This window comes from Pinus tabuliformis, chromosome 2_1, assembly GCF_031772625.1.
Source record: "Pinus tabuliformis cultivar Carrire ecotype Pingquan chromosome 2_1, CPIR1, whole genome shotgun sequence".
NCBI lineage: Eukaryota > Viridiplantae > Streptophyta > Pinopsida > Pinales > Pinaceae > Pinus > Pinus tabuliformis.
This window is the reverse complement of record NC_142299.1, coordinates 849,899,120-849,905,635: the sequence shown is the minus strand read 5'-3', so window position 1 is coordinate 849,905,635 and position 6,516 is coordinate 849,899,120. Positions and strand designations below refer to the sequence as shown.

General features: G+C 36.2%; 1 non-coding gene across 1 annotated transcript; it reads right to left on the bottom strand.

Moving 5' to 3' along the window:
* Positions 1–5,769: 5,769 nt before the first annotated feature.
* Positions 5,770–5,897, bottom strand: LOC149203320 (U6atac minor spliceosomal RNA). The gene has a single exon (XR_016254073.1). It is a non-coding gene; the product is annotated as a U6atac minor spliceosomal RNA (small nuclear RNA).
* Positions 5,898–6,516: the final 619 nt, after the last annotated feature.

The following is a 6,516-nucleotide window of genomic DNA, read 5'->3' as shown; positions in this document are numbered from 1 at the left end:
GTGGTTGCAAGTTCCATGGTAGTGTAATGATTTCAAGTTTTGTAGCAGAGACAATGATTGGTAGAGTGATAATGTTTATGGTAGTTCCAATAGTCACTGGTTGTGATTGCAATTGGTGACAATCTCTTAATATGCAAATTTAGTGATATATAATGATAGTGGATCCATCTTGAGAAAAAGATGAAATAGAGGTCCACAAGGAAGTTGGAGAGCAGGGGTTGGAGCCTCAATTAGGTTGGAGCCTAAAGCAGGTTGGTGCGTCAATTAGTCTAGAGTAGGATAGAGTCTGCTCATTGTTGAAGCTAGAGGCTCAATAAGGTTGTAGCACATAGTGAGAAATTCTTGCATTGTCAAGGTTGGTGCCTCAATCAGGTTGTAGCTTACCAAAAGTGGAAACTTACATAGTTTGGGGGTAGTTTCCTCCCATAGGTTGGGGACTACAAATTGATGTAAAGAATTGAAGACTAAGCAGAAGAAGAGTTGATGGTTTTTTCCCATTTGGGTTTCCACCTAAAAAATGTGTGTCTCCTTTTGATGTGATTCCTTATTGCTTTTTCTAGCCATGATACTTAATTGATGATGCAGTGTGATAAATAATGATTGCTACATGAGTATATGAGTAATTGAGATTGATAAATTGTATAATTGATTCCACACTAATTCACCCCCCCCCCCCGCTCAGTGTGACTATTGGACCAACACATGATTTGTGTGGAATATTCATCAATTAACTAGTTGGTTGCCATCTTCTATTGTGGAATATATTGTTCATCTTTGGATTGTCGTTTTATATTAAATTAGATATAGAGATGACACTCCTAGTAATCCATTCAGAATTTGAATGAATTTCCATTAATAAAGCTTTTGATGCAATGCATGATATATATATAATGGGAAGGCCTCACTGAGATTGCATTGTATTTGACATAAACACTAGAGATAATTGGGCGTCCATCTAGTACTTCAATTTTCCACGAGAAGAAGCCAAACATAACCTCAAAACGTCCAAAGTTGTCAATACTAACCACACAACACACATCAAGAAATATATTATTCAACGAGAATGAGAAGTCAACAAGATTGATATGGGTGCAGTCGACACTGACATATGATTATTGTCATTGTTGTTGCTACTATAAGGTTTGCACAAGAAATAGATGAAAGGGCTTGTTAAACCCTAATAGGGTTCTCTCTACTTTTGTGAGGAAAATTTAAGGAGGAATAAGGTTTTCTCCTTTTGATACTTACCTTCTTGGAAAATTCCAACCTCCTTGGTAATTCTTTCCACAAGGAAAGTTGGCTTTGCGCTGACACTGGAAGCTAAAGCATACTTATCAGACACCCTGACATTGAGTGGAATAAGAAATGCAACATTCAACATTAGGTCTCTTGCCGATCTCCAATTCCACTACATCTAGTCGTCATCTGCTGCATCCATCCTTTTGGTTACCTGCAATTCATTTAAGGTTTCAATGTCCAATTCTACTTTGAGAAACAAACATGAACTTGGTAATTACTTATTAGGAATGTTATGATTTTGGTATGAATCAATAAGAGGGATTCGGGTTCTCCACCTCCTTGGCATTATCATCATCGGGTGCTACAAATATGTTTCCTTCGAATTTTCGTCATTGTCATCATTGAGCCATAATTTGATGTACTTGGTGTAATTTTGCACAAGAAAACATCTCTATTGAACAATCAACTGTCTCTATTAAAACTTAGACACATCATTGTTCTAGTCCAATTTCCTTGAAGCTAGGGTGTGAAACCATATCATTTCTTCCTCCACATATCTTGGGCAAACCTTGCCATTTATTCTTTCACCATAATTGATGTTTCAGATTAGCAGTCTCTACAAAATCTTTATAGACATTGGTTTTGTTTTGAACATGCATAAGTTTCAGAAGGTGAAGAGGCATATATTTCAATGCATGTTTTACATGGTTTTTAAATTCAATTCTCACTAATTATCGTATGTGGTCATCAACAACAAACACAGTAAATACTTTATCATAATTTGGTAAAAAAATATTTTAAAAATGGTTTAAACACTAGATTTAGATATGCATGGAAGATATTATTGAAATCTTCATTTGTTGATTGAGAGGAGATGACGAAAATATGCCAACATCTTTCATTCTCAACTCTAGAATTGAGATTTGTAATTAGCAAAAAGATTAATATGCCAACTTCCAATAAGAGGAATGCATATTGACGTAATAATAGACATTTTGGTTTTTCAATGCTTAGTTAATTTTTTTCCAACATACTAGACTTATCCCACACCTAATTCTTTTGCTTCTTAATCCAGAGAGAGACATGATCTAATGAAATCTTGTTGGGTTTCTTGTTTTTCTTTATTTTGATTTGGGGGGCTATTTATATAGACCAAAACGGGGACTCGGTCTAATGAACTATAGTTGTGTTTCTTGGGTTCATTGTTTTTCTTTATTTTGATTATTTTAGCTTGTTAGGGACTATTTATGCAAAACAAAACAAATTTAAGGGAAATGTTTTGAGGATCAGCTTTATAGTATTTTTGGGTTATAAAACAAGTGGAGAGTAAGTTTTTTAATAATAGAATATAAAATTATGAATTTCCTACATCAATCACCCACCATAAGATAATGAGTTTGAATAAATAAAATGTCGAACTCAAAAGTTGTGTCTTAAAATTTCTTGTTAAGTAACCTTAATATAAATACTATTGTCTACAAATATTGTAAGATTCATAAATTCATAGTTAATTTAAAATGAGACACACATAACCAAAGATATGAGGACTAATTATCAGAGTTCATGTTTGCCATTCATCTATATGAAATGAACCCTTTCGAGAAATCCTAAAACATGAAATCCTAAAATTTTTATTCCATTTAATCTCTAATATAATATAATAAATATTATATATTATTAAATAAATAATGATTAAACTAGAAGGTAGTTAAATCATCAATCAATGAAGGGAAGATAAAGTTTTTTTAAAATTATTATGAAAATAAAAAGTAAGTTTCTCATTTTTTAACAAGTTCCTATACTCATTCACGATATGGATTTTTAAAGAAGTTAAATATTTAATTTTAGTATAGATTTTCACAATACTTCACACGTGTGTGTAAATATAAACAATGTTGGATATTGTCCCAAACATCACCCACATCTTTAGAGATTGATTATTAAAGAAGATGCTTAATTTTTATATGCATTTCATGCCATGTCTTTGTTTTCTAAAAAGATGGAAACATGATTGGAGAGAGTGGGGTGAGGAGTGGTATGAATGGACTAGCAAGATGGAGAGAATTAGGGGGGAGGAGATGAATATTGGGTGAGGATAAGGAAGGGAATGGCGAGAAGGTGGAAGGAGGATGAAAGCATTGGTGAATAGTTTCAAGAAGAGGAGGTCATGGATGTGTATAGAAATAAATAGGAAGGTAAAGATGGGGATGGAAGAGGGTACGAGGAGGGGAGGATAAAGGGGTGAATTAGTTGTGAGAGGAGTGAAGCGCAGAGGAAGTGAGGGGTGCATTTGAAGGCAGATTTAAAAGAGTGGGAGGAGTGGAAAAGGGAGGTAGGGAAAATGAGAAAAAGAGAGATTAGGCAGGGGAGAATATGGAGGGAAAGGAGGTGGGTGAGGGCAAGAGATAGGGAAGTTAAGTAGGAGGAGGAGGAGGAGGAGTGGAGGAAGGAAGGTCGTGGGTATTTGGAGAAGAAAGAAGTTGATGAAGGATAGAAGATTAAGAGGATGAGATGGAGTGGAGGTAGATATGGTAGTGAGGAAGAGGACCATTAGAGGAGGAAGAGGAAGATGTTAGGGATGAGTGGAGCTAGAGGAAAATGGGGCATTGGATGGATAGGAATGGGAGAATGAGAATGAGAGGAGGTAAGGGATCAAGTAGTGGGGGCGTAGAGTGTGTGGGTGAGGAGAGGGGGTGAGGGAGGAAATGGTGCAATGAGAAGGAGGAATACAGGGATGGTTGGAGTTGGATAGAAATGGGGTATGAGAAGGGGATAAATAAGAAGAAGGAATATAGGGATGGGTTGGAGTTTGATAGAAATGGGGCATGAGAAGGGGATAAATAGGATATAGTTTTGTGGAGAGAAAACGGTGGGGGTGGAAGTCAAGGATAAGGTGTGAGAAAAGTAGAGGGTGGGAATGGTTTTAGAGGGATTGTAAATTTATGGGAAGAGCAAAGCTAGAAGATAAATGATAAGTGGTGGGATAGGGGAATGAGGAGTGGAATTAAAGGGGGACAAGAAAGAGATGGAGGTTTAAAGTGAGAGGGAAAGAAAAGAAAGAGGAGGAAAGTAGGGGGGATGAGTAGAAGTGGTGTAGTAAGTGTAAATTAGGTGAGGGATAGGTGGAAGGGGAGAAAGAGGATAAGGAAGGAGGGAAAGGAGTGGAATGATTCCAGAAGAAGGGGAGGACCAGTGGAGGGATAGTAGACATTTTGGTGGGTTAAAGCGAGGGGTAGATGGTGAGAATACATAAATGGATTATCAAGGGAGTGAGGAGTGGAAAGAGAGAGTCAAGACGGTGAATGAGGAGTAAAAGAGTGAGGGATGGTTGGGGGGTGAGGGAATGTTGTTTCTTGCATCCCAAGCACATTTACTATTGGGAAAAATGCCTCGGAACTCTGGTGAATGTCACCACCCAAAAACCCAAAAATCTAACATATACATTAGAAATTCACAATTTTTTCTATATAGGGAGAAACAAATTTAATGTATAAAAAAATTAATGATTGGGCCTGATCACTATATATCACTGCCTAACAACAACGACATAATAAATAGTGGTTTAACAACGTTAAAAATGTAAGCGACGAAAAACTGGTTTAACAACGTTAAAAATCTAAGTGGTGAAAAACTAGTTTAACAAAGTTAAAAATGTAAGCGGCGAAAAACTGATTTAACAATATTAAAAATGTAAGCGCGAAAAATCACTCCCTAACAATAGCAACATAATAAATAGTGGTTTAACAGTGTTAAAAGTGTTAGAGACGAAATACTTGTGATAAGATCAAGTGACATAATAAATAGTAATTTAACCACGTTAAAAGCGTAAGCGGTGAAAAGATCAAGTGACATAATATATAGTAATTTAACCACATTAAAAGCGTAAGCGGTGAAAAGATCAAGTGACATAATAAATAGTAATTTAACCATGTTAAAAGCGTAAGTGGTGAAACATTGTTTTAACTAGCAAATGGGGATGGGAGTGGTGAAAAACTGTTTTAAAAAGCAAAGGGGGTTGGGAGGGAAAAAAAACTATTTTAACAAGCAAAAGGGGATGGGAGCGAAATTAGAAACGAAATACTTGTGATAAGATCAAGTGACCTAATAAATAGTAATTTAACCACGTTAAAAGCCTAAGCGATGAAAAGATCAAGTGACACAATAAATAGTAATTTAACCGCATTAAAAGATCAAGTGACATAATAAATAGTAATTTAACCATGTTAAAACCGCAAGTGGTGAAAACTGTTTTAACAAGCAAATGGGGATGGGAGTGATGAAAAACTATTTTAAAAAGCAAAAGGGGTTGGGAGGGAAAAACTTGTGGTAAGATCCACCTTGGTGAAGGGATTTTAACCGCATTAAAAGATAAAGTGACATAATAAATAGTAATTTAACCATGTTAAAACCGTAAGTGGCGAAAACTGTTTTAACAAGCAAATGGGGATGGGAGTGATGAAAAACTATTTGAAAAAACAAAGGGGGTTGGGAGGGAAAAACTATTTGAAAAAGCAAAGCGGGTTGGGAGGGAAAAACTTGTGGTAAGATCCACCCCGGTGAAGGGATGGAGAGCCTTAACCGCGTGTGATAAGAAAGTCCAAAGACTGTTCCCGTTCTTGTCGAGGGAGATGCCAACCATCTCTCCTTTCTACGAACACAGAACAAAGGTGTTGAACATGAGGAATATATAGAATATTATTTCATACACGGTGGCAATGTGGGATAAATATGTCGTTTCATCTTAATAAGCAAGAAGAGGTGAGGGAAGGACGGGAAACCACTGCCACAGCCATGGATGCCGTTGTTGTCGTTAGTCTGCGCCTTCGTTAATCAATCTGTTGGTTATACACGTCCTTCAAATTTTATTTTCTGGGCACTATGTGGGACGACTTTGCTCGGACCGCCGAGATGGTTTATAAATGGTTCATATTTATATTTTTGTAAAGTCTAAATAGTACCATGTAGAAGCAGGAATTTGCCTTGAGTGCCTTGGCTATTCAACCCGAATGGGAGGCCAGTTAACTGCAAACAAAGGAATTTATTTGTGTCAACCAATGAGTAGTGGACTGCAGAGCGTTCTCATGGAGTAGTGGGCCATTATCTCTCTTTATTGGCGCAAATTTCCATAATCATAATAATTAAATAACATTAAAAAAGAAGTGATAAAGAAGCGTAGAGTCCTTGGGAAATAGCCTTTGAAAATATGTAAGTTTAGGTAATGTAAATCACAATATTTGAATTTGTTAATTTATTTATTTGGAGGAATGCATTGTATGA